Here is a 15,238-nt window from a genome sequence, read left to right on the forward strand (position 1 = left end):
ACGCCTGTAACCTCTACAACAGACTATAGGACATCAAGTCAGACATAGGAGGCGCATGGTAATAGCACAGCACAGGCAGTCCATTTTCTCATAGACTGCACATAACGAACTGCCTGCTGCCCACCCAAAATGACTGCAGGAAGGGACGGACTTCTATGGGAGGGGAGAAGCCGCCTCTAGTGCCCGCCGCATGTTCCTGTAATCATAGTGTAGAGTTAGGAGCAGTAGTGGCCACGCCTCGCCTGGACCCTGATTGGTGCTGCAGGCTGGTGGGCGGGGCCGGTTGCTGTCGGTTAACCCTGCCTGTACTGTGTGTCCTTACAGAGCAGAAGCTGATAGCAGCAGCAGCAGCCCGGGGATGGATGGTAAGATGTGTGGATGTGGATGGCTGGTGCTGTGTTCTGCACTGGGGTGTACAGCAGAGCTTCAGTCTTTACCAGCACTACTACACCAGGGGGTTGTTTACCACAAGGCTGGGGGTGACACATGGGCCCCTGTCACAGCAGGCTGGGGGGGTGTCCATGTGTGGGCACTTGTAGGTATGGATCCTGGCAGATCATATAGGCATCTGTACATGTCTATGATGGCACATGGTGACAGGCATGTGCCACCCTCTTCTTGTGATGGATGGTGCCTGTCACAGGCCACAGCAGTACATGGAACTGATGACCTTTGGCACACATAGTCCCAGCTGCTTCCAGAGAGGCCTGTTTTTAGGAACTGGTGGCACAGAATAGATTCCTGGCTGGTCGTCCTGTCCTGCTTGTTTTTGGCACAACCTGTATTTCCAGCACCGCACTCACCTTATACAGTTATTGAAAACTCTTCCATGGGAACAAGAACAGTTTGAAGCTTTTCAGACGTCCCCAATGAGACCCTGAACTGTTTACATACCCTGTTATTGGGAATACCAGCTCCTTACTAGGGAACAGTACCAGTTAGGCTAAAAGGGCACAATAACCTATACAAACTCCTCTGAATTAAAAAATAAACAGAGAAAAACTCAGATGCATACCTTTTATTTTCTTTGGACAGATGAAAAAACAAAAAGTTCCTGGAATACATCTAAGACTACTTTCACACTAGCGTTTTTCTTTTCCGGCGCTGAGTTCTGTCCTAGGGGCTCTATACCGGAAAAGAACTGATCAGGCATATCCCCATGCTTTCTGAATGGAGAGTAATCTGTTCAGGATGCATCAGGATGCCTTCAGTTCAGTCATTTTGATCAGGCAAAAGAGAAAACCGCAGCATGCTACGGTTTTATCTCCGGTGAAAAAAACTGAAGACTTGCCATAGGAATTTTTTCCATAGGAATGTATTAGTGCGGGATCCGACATTCAAAATACCGGAATACCTTTAAAAATGAGAAAAAAATAAATACTGGATCTGTTTTGCCTGATGACACCGGAAAAATGGATCCGGCATTGCAATGCATTTTTCTGACTGATCAGGATCCTGATCAGTCTGAAAAATGACATGCGTTTGCATACAGTTTGCCTGATCAGGCAGGCAGTTCAGGCAACGGAACTGCCTGCCGGAATCAAAGAACACAAGTGTGAAAGGACCCTAAGGCTACTTTCACACTAGCGTTTTTCTTTTCCGGCGCTGAGTTCCGTCCTAGGGGCTCAAATCCGGAAAATAACTTAGGCCTCTTTCACACTTGCGTTGTCCGGATCCGGCGTGTACTCCACTTGCCGGAATTACACGCCGGATCCGGAAAAACGCAAGTGTACTGAAAGCATTTGAAGACGGATCCGTCTTCAAAATGCTTTCAGTGTTACTATGGCACCCAGGACGCTATCAAAGTCCTGGTTGCCATAGTAGGAGCGGAGAGCGGGGGAGCAGTATACTTACCATCTGTGCGGCTCCCGGGGCGCTCCAGAGTGACGTCAGAGCGCCCCATGCGCATAGATGACGTGCCATGTGATCACGTTATCCATGCGCCTGGGGCGCCCTGACGTCACTCTGGAGCGCCCCGGGAGCCGCACGGACGGTAAGTATGCTGTTCCCCCGCTCCCCACTACACTTTACCATGGTTGCCAGGACTTTAGCGTCCCAGCAGCCATGGTAACCATTCAGAAAAAGCTAAACGTCGGATCTAGCAATGCGCAGAAACGACGTTTAGCTTAAGGCCGGATCCGGATCAATGCCTTTAAATGGGCATTCATTCCGGATCCGGCCTTGCGGCAAGTCTTCAGTTTTTTTGGCCGGAGCAAAAAGCGCAGCATGCTGCGCTATTTTCTCCGGCCAAAAAACGCTCCGTTCCGGAACTGAAGACATCCTGATGCATCCTGAACGGATTTCACTCCATTCAGAATGCATTAGGATAATCCTGATCAGGATTCTTCCGGCATAGAGCCCCGACGACGGAACTCTATGCCGGAAGACCATAACGCAGGTGTGAAAGAGCCCTTATCAGTTTTATCCCCATGCATTCTGAATAGAGAGCAATCCGTTCAGGATGCATCAGGATGTCTTCAGTTCAGTCTTTTTGACTGATCAGGCTTTTCAGAAAACCGTAGCATGTTGTATTTTTACCTCCAGCCCAAAATCCGGAACACTTTGACTGAACGCCGAATCCGGCCTTTTTCTCATTGACTTGCATTAACGCCATGTGTTCCATCAAACCGGATCCGGCTTTTGCATGTTAAACCCGAAAAATGTGAAAAAAAAGTTAAAGTCAATAAATGGCGGATCTGTTTTTTTCTAATGCATTTTTTCGTTGTGATCAAAATCCTGATCAGGATTCAAATGTAATCAGTTTTCACACGTTTTTCCGGATCCTGCGGGCAGTTCCTGTGACAGAATTGAACGCCGGATTCAAAGAACGCTAGTGTGAAAGTAGCCTAACACGCCTATAGAATTCTGTGAGGGTGGTTGCACGCTTAGAGGTTTTCCCATAGACTTTTCAATAGAAAGAATAAATCTGAAATAAGTTCAATAGAAACCTGCTGTAAATGGGACTAAATGTATTTTTGTAATATGCTTTATTTTTTTAACTTTTCGTAGCAAAGTAGGGGCCTGAAGTTCAGGTTCCCATTGCGCTTTAGAATCCATATTGTGTACACTACTGTGAATGGGAGGACGGATTCACTTAGACCTGTGATGGCATTGGCTATCCTCCGGCACTCCAGCTGTTGTAAAACCATGACTCCCAAGATGTACACTTGCTTGGCTGTTCTTAGAACTCCAGAGGTTAGCCATCACTGACTTAGGGCTCATGCACATGAACGTATTTCTTTTCCCGTTTCCATTCATTTTTTTTATTTTTAGAAGTCCATATGTGGAACCATTCACTTCAATGGGGCTTGAAAAGAAAAACGGAAATGACTCTGTGTGCATTTCATGTCCATTCCGCAAAAATAAAAATAGAACATGTCCTATTCTTCTCCATTTTGGGGACAAGGACAGGCTTTGTTACAATGGATCCGCAAAAAAAAACCCGGATGCAACACAGGCGTCACCCTTTTTTTTTTTTGCGGCTCTATGTTTTGCGGACCTTAAAATGCCTATGGTCGTGTGCGTGAGCCCTTAGGCTGCACTGAGTGCTGTGCATGCAGGAGCTCCACATCACATCACTCCTCTGCCTGCTCTGCTAAAGCCTGAAATAGCCCATCTATGCCAGCCCTTAGGAGAGCAGCGCAGGTACAGGCAGGAGCAGTGACATGCTATGGAGCTCCTGCCTGTACAGCACTCAGTGCGGCCTAAGTGAATCCGTCCTCCCATACACAATAGTGTACAGAATATGGGTTCTAAAGCACAATAAGCACCTGAATTTCAGACTCCTATTTTGCTAAGAAAAGTGAAAAATAAATAGAGCATATTACAAAAATCCATGTAGTCACATTTAGAGTACGGTAGGTTTCTATAAAGTCCATGTGCCATCCGCTTTTTATTTGCAGACCCATTGTTTTCAATGAGTCAATGGTCGGCATTTTGCTGATATAGTCTATCTTTTTGCGGAACAGATATAGGGATAGATTGGCTTCCACTTGTCTGAAAGTCAACAGGTCCACTTGTCTGAAAGTCAACAGGTCCACAAAAAATGCGTAGGCAAAACGGATTGCATCGTATTTTGAAAATACAGTACCGCAAAACTGATACGTTCGTGTACATGAGGTTTTACCGAGTGCAGATGTGAACATAGCCTAAGGGTACTTTCACACTTGCGGCAGAGAGATCCGGCAAGCAGTTCCGTCGCCGGAACTGCCTGCCGGATCAGGCAAAACGTATGCAAACTGATGGCATTAGTAAGACTGATCAGGATCCTGATCAGTCTTAAAAATGCCTGATCAGTCGAAAAAATCCATTGAAATGCCGGATCCGTCTTTCCGGTGTCATCCGGCAAAACAGATCCGGCATTTATTTTTTTCAACTTTTTTTCAGTCTGCGCATGCGCAGACCAGAAGGACGGATGCGGCATTCCGGTATTCTGAATGCCGGATCCGGCACTAATACATTCCTTTGGGCATTCAGGCAAGTCTTCAGTTTTTTCCGCCGGAGATAAAACCGTAGAATGCTACGGTTTTATCTTTTGCCTGATCAGTCAAAATGACTGAACTGAAGACATCCATATGCATCCTGAACGGATTACTCTCCATTCAGAATGCATGGGGATATGCCTGATCAGTTCTTTTCCGGTATAGAGCCCCTGTGACGGCCTTTTTCCCATTGACTTGCATTAACGCTGTGTGTTCCATCAAACCAGATCCGGCTTTTGCATGTTAAACCCGAAAAATGTGAAAAAAAAATTAAAGTCTATAGTTTAACAGTAAACTCCCAGCACCCGTCTGTTTTACAGTGGCCCCCTACTCCCCATGCATGTAGCAGTGTAGTTATGCCGTCATATGTCATATGACTGAATATTTAAGGACCTGCGAACTGCTAAAACCTGTGATCAGTTGTTATGGCAACCTGGAGTAGGACCTGCGAGCTTCTATTGGCTAATAAGGGACATGTGACCGTGTAAATGGCAGTTCGGATTTTAGTGAAAGGCTTGCTGGTTTCTATTGGCTAATGCAGGTCATTTTGGGAATATCACAGGATTGGTAAGTCCTAGAGAGCGGAAACCCGGTCTAAAACCTTCCCGGACACCTGATGTACCTGTGTGCCAAATTTGGTGAGGATCGGTCCAGTCATTTGGTCTCGCATAAAGAACGTCCAGACAGACAGAAACTCATTTTTTATATATATATATATATATATATATATATGAGGTGAGGCAATAGGGGCTGATCTGATTTACAACAGCTAAAGGTCTGCAGTACATGGGTATCATCTTCCTACACACAAGAAGAAATGGTGGAATTTAAAATTCTATTCTATGTAGAAGAATTAAAATGAGGGGCAGTCTCCAGAAAATAGAGATGTATGATTAGATAATAACTGTGTTTAAAGGGATTCTCTAGGACCGGGAACCTATTTTAACCCCTTAACAGTTTTTTCCAAACACTGCTTGAACTTTGAGCTTTGTCATTGAGGCAATGGGGGCTACTGAGGGCTGATATGAGGCAATAGGGGCTGCTGGGGGCTGATATGAGGTCTGATTGGGGTCTGAGATCTGATTGGGGGGTCATTCACATTGGGGTCTGAGCTGAGGTCTGATTGTGAGTCTTATTAACATTGGGGGTCTGATTGGGGCTGTTAGGTGAGGTCTGATCTGAGGTCTAATAAAAAAAAAAAAAAAATTTTTTATTGTCCTCCTCTAAAACCTTGGTGCGTCTTATGGACCGGTGCTTCTTATAGGGCGAAAAATACAGTAAAACTTTGGGGAAAAACAAATTTTTACTTGCATTGCCATATTCTGACCCCATAAACATTTTATTTTTATTTGTATGGAGTTGTGTGAGGGCTAATTTTCTGTGTGACGAACTGTACTTTTCACTGATACCATTCTGACTGATCACTTTTTATTCAAATTGTTGTGGAGGTGAACTAGTGTGCAGCAGCCCTGTACCACTCCTGAGTACAGGGGCTGCCGCATACTGCATCCAGCTACCCCGATCCTCGCCGGGGGTGGGAACAGGAGCACGGCCTTAACTTCTCATATGCCGTGGTCACATTTGACCACAGCATCTGAGGGGTTAAATATATGTGGTCAACGTTATCGTCAATTGCTGATGATCTATCCTCAGTGATCTATTCAAGTGAATAGCTGCACCCAGGCCAGTTGATACTAGTTGTGACGTCACTGGGCCAGCGGTAAACAGTGAGAAGGCCACGGCGCTGCTGGAGCGCTGCTTCCTTCTCAAACAGCTGATCGGCGAGGGTCCTGGGTTTCGGGAAAACCGAACTGTAGAACCCCTTTAACATTAAGAAATGACATTGAAAGAAAGGAACTTGTACAAAGCATGTTTTTGCTTCCAGTAAACAAGGTACTGAACAAGTGCCAGAGTAAGAGTTACAAGCAGAAATGCATGCCTTTACAAGTCTAATAGCAGGTTTTTCTTGAGTTGCGCAGCATTATAATCCTTGAAAAAAATGTTATTTTTTTTCTCCCTGAAAACAGTGAAAGAAAATCGGCATAGCAATACAACATGCTGTTAGTGAGAGGAGTAGGACAAGCAGAAATTAGTAGGCTGTACTGTAACCAGTCACTGATATGATGGATATATCTGCTACGTCTTCTCTGATTCAATAGAAGCATTAAGAGACCTGGATTGTTTTGCTCCACTGAAATCCAGGAAGCACTTATAGGATTCTTTCCTTCACAATTCATATTGGAAACACTGATTGTTTCAGAAAGCATCACAGAACAATGTACCCATTATACTGTAGAGTCCTGCCAAACATGCTTATTACCCGGGAATACAGGCTACATAGGAAGAAACAGACTTCACGTACCAAGACAGAATGTACCTAGTCCAATTCTATTTTTGTATCAACCTCATAAATAATACTGCATCAGGCTTCTCACTAAATAAAATTTTACTTTTGGCTCCTGATCAAAACTACTTATTTTAAGAGAGTAGTTACAGAATAAAAGCTATGTACAACTTCCATGGCAATTTTTTTATGATTGCATTTTTACTCATTTTGGGCTAAAAATCTTTTTTGTCAGTTGGTCTTTATTTAAAAAAAAAACAGCTGTTCTGTCACAAAGGGTTAACTGTGTGAATGCTACTCTAATAAACCTTCTCTCTGAATTACTAAAAGGTCATAAACACTTATTTAAGCCACATTCTTATCAGTAAGATAAGAATTCAGCTATAATGAGTGTTTATAAGTACTGCGATCAGACAATCAGACATAAAGAGCCGTCAGTCGGGAGACAGTATAAATACAGATCCTGCTACTAGAGAATCTCGAGGCTGTACAAAGAAAGAGGCTCCAAATTTTTTATAAAGGCCAACTGAAAAAACAATTTTTAGCTCAAATGAGTACAATTCAATAATAAAAAAATACTCCCAAAGGTGTACAAAGCCTTTAAAGTAAGAGTTGGGCATATGTTCCAGCTGTGAACTGAAAATTCTGTATAATTTACTTCCTGCGGCGTATTCCTACTTGCTGTTTGCTTCCAATATTAGCTTCGATTTGAGCCTCCTGTTATGAATTTGTATGGCACAGATAGTTCATACAGTGCCCATACTGTACCTCTATGTGCCCAATTCTATACTTCAAAGGCTGGATTCACAGATTTTTTTGTGCTGTTTTTCTGCACTTTTTGCTATGTGAAACATTTTTCGCACACACTGTTTTTGTTTGTAGAATGCCAACTCCAGATGTTGACTGAAAGTCTATGAGAAATATGAAATGCAGGACACACACATAATTTTTGCTGACTTTTTGCCTATGACATATTTTTTTAAAGCATCATGTTGAAATATTTAGTTTGCCAATTTGAATTCTTTGTTCTATAGAGAAAAAAAAAATCTGGAAAAAATGCCACTAAAACAGGCTATAAAAACACATGCAGTATGCAAAAATAGAAACAAAATGCCAGAATTGCAGTTTTTTTTATCCCACCTTCAAAAAAAATAAAAAAAATAAAGCAGTTGAAAAAAATCTAATGTACCCCAAAATGGTACCAACCATCAATTAATCCTGAAAGTCATCACATAGCTCAATCAGTTAAAAAATATGAAAAAGTGGATCTCAGAATATGGTGCCTATATATATATATATATATATATATATATATATATACACAGTACAGACCAAAAGTTTGGACACACCTTCTCATTCAAAGAGTTTTCTTTATTTTCTTGACTATGAAAATTGTAGATTCACACTGAAGGCATCAAAACTATGAATTAACACATGTGGAATTATATACATAACAAAAAAGTGTGAAACAACTGAAAATATGTCATATTCTAGGTTCTTCAAAGTAGCTACCTTTTGCTTTGATTACTGCTTTGCACACTCTTGGCATTCTTTTGATGAGCTTCAAGAGGTAGTCACCTGAAATGGTCTTCCAACAGTCTTGAAGGAGTTCCCAGAGATGCTTAGCACTTGTTGGCCCTTTTGCCTTCACTCTGCGGTCCAGCTCACCCCAAACCATCTCGATTGGGTTCAGGTCCGGTGACTGTGGAGGCCAAGTCATCTGGCGCAGCACCCCATCACTCTCCTTCATGGTCAAATAGCCCTTACACAGCCTGGAGGTGTGTTTGGGGTCATTGTCCTGTTGAAAAATAAATGATGGTCCAACTAAACGCAAACCGGATGGAATAGCATGCCGCTGCAAGATGCTGTGGTAGCCATGCTGGTTCAGTATGCCTTCAATTTTGAATAAATCCCCAACAGTGTCACCAGCAAAGCACCCCCACACCATCACACCTCCTCCTCCATGATTCACGGTGGGAACCAGGCATGTAGAGTCCATCCGTTCACCTTTTCTGCGTCGCACAAAGACACGGTGGTTGGAACCGTCATGAAAATAAAGAAAACTCTTTGAATGAGAAGGTGTGTCCAAACTTTTGGTCTGTACTGTATATATATATATACACACAGTGCTGCCCATAATTATTCATACCCCTGGCAAATTTTGACTTAAAGTTACTTTTATTCAACCAGCAAGTAATCTTTTGACGGGAAATGACATAGGTGTCACCCAAAAAATAATAAGACGATGTACAAGAGGCATTATTGTGGAAAAAAAACAATTTCTCAGCTTTTATTTACATTTGAGCAAAAAGTGTCCAGTCCAAAATTATTCATACCCTTCTCAATAATCAATAGAAAAGCGTTTATTGGCTATAACAGCAATCAAACGCTTCCTATAATTGCAGACCAGCTTTTTGCATGTCTCCACAGGTATTTTTGCCCATTCATCTTTAGCAATGAGCTCCAAATCTTTCAGGTTGGAGGGTCTTCTTGCCATCACCCTGGTCTTTAGCTCCCTCCACAGATTCTCAATTGGATTCAAGTCTGGACTCTGGCTGGGCCACTCCAAAACATTAAGTTGTTGTCTGCTAACCATTTCTTCACCACTTTTGCTGTGTGTTTTGGGTCATTGTCATGCTGAAATGTCCACTGGTGCCCAAGGCCAAGTTTCTCTGCAGGCTGCCTGATGTTGTCGTTGAGAATCCTCATGTATTGCTCTTTTTTCATGGTGCCGTTTACTGTGATTAGGTTCCCTGGTCCATTTGCTGAAAAACACCCCCAAAGCATTAGGTTATATATACACACATACACATATACCGTATTTTTTGCCCCATAAGACGCACCTTTCCCTCCTAAAATGGGGGGAAACGCTAGTGCGTCTTATGGGGGTGAATACAGGGCAAAAACATATAAAATGTGCGGCGCGTTGCACGGTACATCGCAGGCTGTGCTGCATAGAAATAGCAGCCTGCGATGTACCAGACATACGTGTACCTGGAGAGGGAGAGCCCGGTGGCTGCAGCGCATGCTTGTTGATCGGGACGGCCACTGGGTGGTAGGGTCAGGTGGTGTGGCTGGTGCACGTTGATAGAGAACGAACGGCCCTGTCTGGTGGAGGTTGGCAGGGATCTGATGGCCGGCAGATTTGCAGTGAGAGCATTGGTGGGAGCGCTTGAGCAGGCAGAGGAGGGGCAGAGCATGCTTTCCTGCCACACATGCCTGCTCCGCCTCTAAGTCTACACACATGCCTGCTCCTGTGTACGTGCAGTGGCATGGATGCTGATAAGAGGCTGGGGGCTGATAAGAGGCATGGGGTCTGATAGGAAGCATGGGGTCTGATAGGAGGCATGCGGTCTTATAGGAGGCATGGGGGCTGATAATAGGAGGCATGGGGGCTAATCTGAGGTCTGAATGGGGGTCTTAATTAGATTGGGGCTCTTATCTGAGGTCTGATTGGGGGTCATTCACATTGGGGTCTGAGCTTAAGCCTTATTGGGGTCTTATCAACATTGGGGGTCTGATTGGGGCTGTCAGCTGAGTTCTAATTAACATGGTGGGTCTGATTGGTGGTCTAATGAAAAATATTTTTTTCTTATTGTCCTCCTAAAACCTAGGTGCTTCTTTTGGGCCGGTGCGTCTTATAGGGCGAAAAATACTGTGTGTGTGTGTATATAGATATATATATATATATATATATACATATATATATATATATATATATACACAAACACACACAGGTGAAACTTGAAAAATTTGAATATCGTGCAAAAGTTAATTTAATTCATTAATGCAACTTAAAATTAGAATATTGTGAAAAGGTTCAATATTCTAGGCTCAAAGTGTCACACTCTAGTCAGCTAATTAATCCATACCCCCTGAGCAAATGGTACCTCAAAATTGTGACTTTGGGGTTTCATAAGCTGTAAGCCATAATCATCCAAAATTATAACAAATAAAGGCTTGAAATATCTCGCTTTGCATGTAATGAGTCTATCTCAAATATTACTTTCACCTTTTAAGTTGCATAACTGAAATAAATTGCACAATATTCTAATTTTTCGAGTTTCACCTGTGTGTATATACAGTCAGGTCCATAAATATTGGGACATTGACGCAATTCCACCATTTTTGGCTCTATACACCACCACAATAGATTTGAAATGAAACAAACAAGATGTGCTTTACCTGCAGACTGTCAGCTTTAATGTGAGGGTATTTACATCCAAATCAAGTGAATGGTGTAGGAATTACAACAGTTTGCATATGTGCCTCCCACTTGTTAAGGGACCAAAAGTAATGGGACAATTGGCTTCTCAGCTGTTCCATGGCCAGATGTGTGTTATTCCCTCATTATCCCAATTACAATGAGCAGATAAAGGGTCCAGAGTTCATTTCAAGATGAGATCCAAAAAGATGTCACTATCAGTGAAGCAAGCCATCATTAGGCTGAAAAAACAAAGCAAACCCATCAGAGAGAAAGCAAAAACATTAGGCATTGCCAAAACAACTGTTTGGAACATTCTTAGAAACAAGGAACGCACCGGTGAGCTCAGCAACACCAAACACCCGGAAGACCACGGAAAACAACTGTGGTGGATGACCGAAGAATTCTTTCCCTGGTGAAGAAAACACCCTTCACAACAGTTGGCCAGATCAAGAACACTCTCCAGGAGGTAGGTGTATATGTGTGTCAAAGTCAACAATCAAGAGAAGACTTCACCAGAGTGAATACAGAGGGTTCACCACAAGATGTAAACCGTTGGTGAGCCTCAAAAACAGGAAGGCCAGATTAGAGTTTGCCAAACGACATCTAAAAATGCCTTCACAGTTCTGGAACAACATCCTACGGACAGATGAGACCAAGATCAACTTGTACCAGAGTGAGGGGAAGAGAAGAGTATGGAGAAGGAAAGGAACTGCTCATGATCCTAAGCATACCACCTCATCAGTGATGCATAGAGGTGATAGTGTCATGGCGTGGGCATGTATGGCTGCCAATGGAACTGGTTCTCTTGTATTTATTGATGATGTGAGTGCTGACAAAAGCAGCAGGATGAATTCTGAAGCCAAATGCTTCAGAACTCATTAGACGATGCTTCACAGTGCAGATGGACAATGACCCAAAGTACACTGCAAAAGCAACCAAAGAGTTTTTTAAGGGAAAGAAGTGGAATGTTATGCAATGGCCAAGTCAATCACCTGACCTAAATCTGATTGAGCATGCATTTCACTTGCTAAAGACAAAACTGAAGGGAAAATGCCCCAAGAACAAGCAGGAACTGAAGACAGTTGCAGTAGAGGCCTGACAGAGCATCACCAGGGATGAAACCCAGCGTCTGGTGATGTCTATGCGTTCCAGACTTCAGGCTGTAATTGACGGCAAAGGATTTGCAACCAAGTATTAAAAAGTAAAAGTTTGATTTATGATTATTATTATGTCCCATTACTTTTGGTCCCGTAACAAGTGGGAGGCACATATGCAAACTGTTGTAATTCCTACACCGTTCACCTGATCTGGATGTAAATACCCTCAAATTAAAGCTGACAGTCTGCAGTTAAAGCACATCTTGTTGGTTTCATTTCAAATCCATTGTGGTGGTGTATAGAGCCAAAAAATTTAGAATTGTGTCCATGTCCCAATATTTATGGACCTGACTGTGTATATATATATATATATATATATATGTATCCCACAAACAGTTATATATATATATATATATGTATCCCCCAAGTGAAGGGTGGCCTGGTAAAATAATGGAAAAACTCACCTTCCCCACCTCACCTGCACCAATCCAGTGCCGTAGCTGTGTCATTCCATTGACCTACTGTTTGGCTACAGTATTGACATTCCGTGTAATAGTGCAGCCAATCATTGTCCTCAGTGGTATAGAGCATAAGACTGCTGAGGTTAGTGACTGGCTGAAGTGGTATATATAATGCCACCACTGCAGCCTGGACAGACGACACAGTGGTGATGCTGGATCGATGTGGGTCAAATGTGCAGCTGTAGCTAATGACTAGCCTCATCAGTGACATGTCCCCAAGCAAGTCACATGCTGTATGAGGACACGTCACCACCGAGTCCAGTCACTGGCTGCAGTGGCGTATGTGATGCCTTCTGTGAAGGAAGTTTACAGAGGTGTTTTGTGAAGACAACCTGGGAGCCACGGAGCTGGAGCAGAGCGGTAGGGAGCAGGTAAGTATAGATCTCTTCACATGGCCTTGTGGATGTGGAGGGGGGGAATTAAGGGGTTAACCTGATTTCATCTCTGCTATTTGTCCATGTGGAAATGTCTGCCTGTGTCCTTGAATCATTGGACACACAACAGAGTTTTGGCAGTTTGGACTAGTTATCTGATTGTCTTTCCTATTAGAATGATTATTGTACCACAGGATAAATTAAAACACTCAGATTTTCTAACTGCTAAACATGTGCATTTGGAATTTTTATTCGGATGCCACATTGATTTATGGAAAGTTTTGTGAAAAGTTGGTGACCATTTAAAGGGAATCTGCCAGCTGCTTTTACTGACGTAAGCCAAGCCAGTGTGTTTTTAGTTGTTTTGCCCATTGAAAACGGAGAAGAGCTAAAATAACTAGCGGTATTTTGCACATTTTTGTCAGTGTTTCCACTGCCAAAAATGTGCATACTAGCGATTTGCCATTGGCTTTGCTCACACGGATTTGAACCGACATAGCCTTAAACATTTTTTTTTTTTAAATGTGTAATGTATTTGTCGGCCAAAATAGCTGTGGAACCGGCGTAGAGGAAAGTTTTGCATCTTTTCCAGGTTTTGGACCCACTCTTGGTGGTGGCTTACAAGTACAGCAAAATATTGACCAAAATTCTGTCATGTGAAAGTAGCCTAAAACAATGTATTACATTTTTTTGCCTAGAGTTCACCTTTATGCCTGATTCACACCTCAGTGATTCACTGGACAGCACATTAATTTTAATGTGTGTATTCACACATCCGTGTTCTAGCATGCTCTATTTTGTCTGTGTTCACGGATCCATCACGCCCATTATAGTCTATGGGTCTGTGAAAAACATGGATGCCATCTAGGGCTGAAACGATTATTCGAATAACTCGATTAAATTGAGTCAAAAAATTCATCGATGCAGTTTCCCTGCATCGAGGAATCGTTTACATCACGTGATCACGGAGCGGGAGTGAAATAAGCAGATCAGAGGCTGGGGGGGGGGGGCAGATCAGAGGCTGGGGGGGGGCAGATCAGAGGCTGGGGGAGGCAGATCAGAGGCTGTGGGCAGGCAGATCAGAGGCTGGGGGGCAGGCAGATCAGAGGCTGGGGGGGGCAGGCAGATCAGAGGCTGGGGGGGGCAGGCAGATCAGAGGCTGGGGGGGGCAGGCAGATCAGAGGCTGGGGGGGGCAGGCAGATCAGAGGCTGGGGGGGCAGGCAGATCAGAGGCTGGGGAGGGAGGCAGATCAGAGGCTGGGGAGGGAGGCAGATCAGAGGCTGGGGGCAGGCAGATCAGAGGCTGGGGGCAGGCAGATCAGAGGCTGGGGGCAGGCAGATCAGAGGCTGGGGGGAGGCAGATGGAGAGAGAGTGGTTAATGGAGGCTGCAGGCACCACCTTGGCATGTATAAAGTTTATTGGTTTAGAGAGGGGTTAATGAAGGCACCTCCAAGGTGCTTTCATTAACCTCTTCAAACCAATAACTTTATACATGCCTAATGCCAAGGTGCTTCCATTAACCCCTCCAAACCCAATGGGCATGTATAACGTTATTGGTTTGGAGGGGTTAATGGAAGCACCTTGGCATTAGGCATGTATAAAGTTATTAACCCCTTCAAACCAATAACTTTATACATACCTAATTACGTACGTTATTTTAAGTAGCTTTTTCTTATTAGATTACTCGATGAATCGAGAAATATAATCGATAGAATACTCGATTACAAAAATATTCGTTTACTGCAGCCCTCATGCCATCTGTGTTTCATTCATGTTTCACGGACCATTAGGAGATGCTATGAAAAGCATAGGGCACAGTGTGCTCTCCTTCACTTTGGGAGTCCTGTTCTGGAGATAAGATCAGGTCCAGAAGGTGAGACCCTCACCTATCTGACATTGGTGGCATATCCTAGCAATATGCTATCAGTGTCCTAGAGATGATGGGGTTGTCTGAAGATTTAAACATGTTATAAACTACCAGATTTTAAGTTATATCACGCAGCTTCCTCATTTCTCAGACTTCTTGACTGGCAATACCACAGTAGATCTAAGCAGTGGGGTCAACTAGAGGAGTCCCTTTCCCCTTTTCCCCTTAATCATGCTCCATGGATTGACATGGAGGTTCGCCCCCAGTTCAAAAACCAACAAAATGACACAACAAACCCTGAAATTATGGGACTCCTTCGTACTGAAAGGCATATGCTCTAGAAAAT

The 15,238-nt window shown here is 43.4% G+C and overlaps 1 protein-coding gene across 2 annotated transcripts in view; it reads left to right on the forward strand.

Moving 5' to 3' along the window:
* The first annotated feature begins 276 nt into the window (after window positions 1-276).
* Window positions 277-15,238, forward strand: part of ACACB (acetyl-CoA carboxylase beta) — a 185,135-nt gene continuing 170,173 nt past the window's right edge. For both annotated transcript variants that reach the window (XM_044275356.1, XM_044275357.1), the window contains exon 1: window positions 277-365. The gene's annotated coding sequence lies outside the window, so the exon portion shown is untranslated. The remainder of the gene's footprint in view (window positions 366-15,238) is intronic.

The sequence above is a fragment of the Bufo gargarizans genome, chromosome 1 (genome assembly GCF_014858855.1).
Source record: "Bufo gargarizans isolate SCDJY-AF-19 chromosome 1, ASM1485885v1, whole genome shotgun sequence".
Taxonomy (NCBI): domain Eukaryota; kingdom Metazoa; phylum Chordata; class Amphibia; order Anura; family Bufonidae; genus Bufo; species Bufo gargarizans.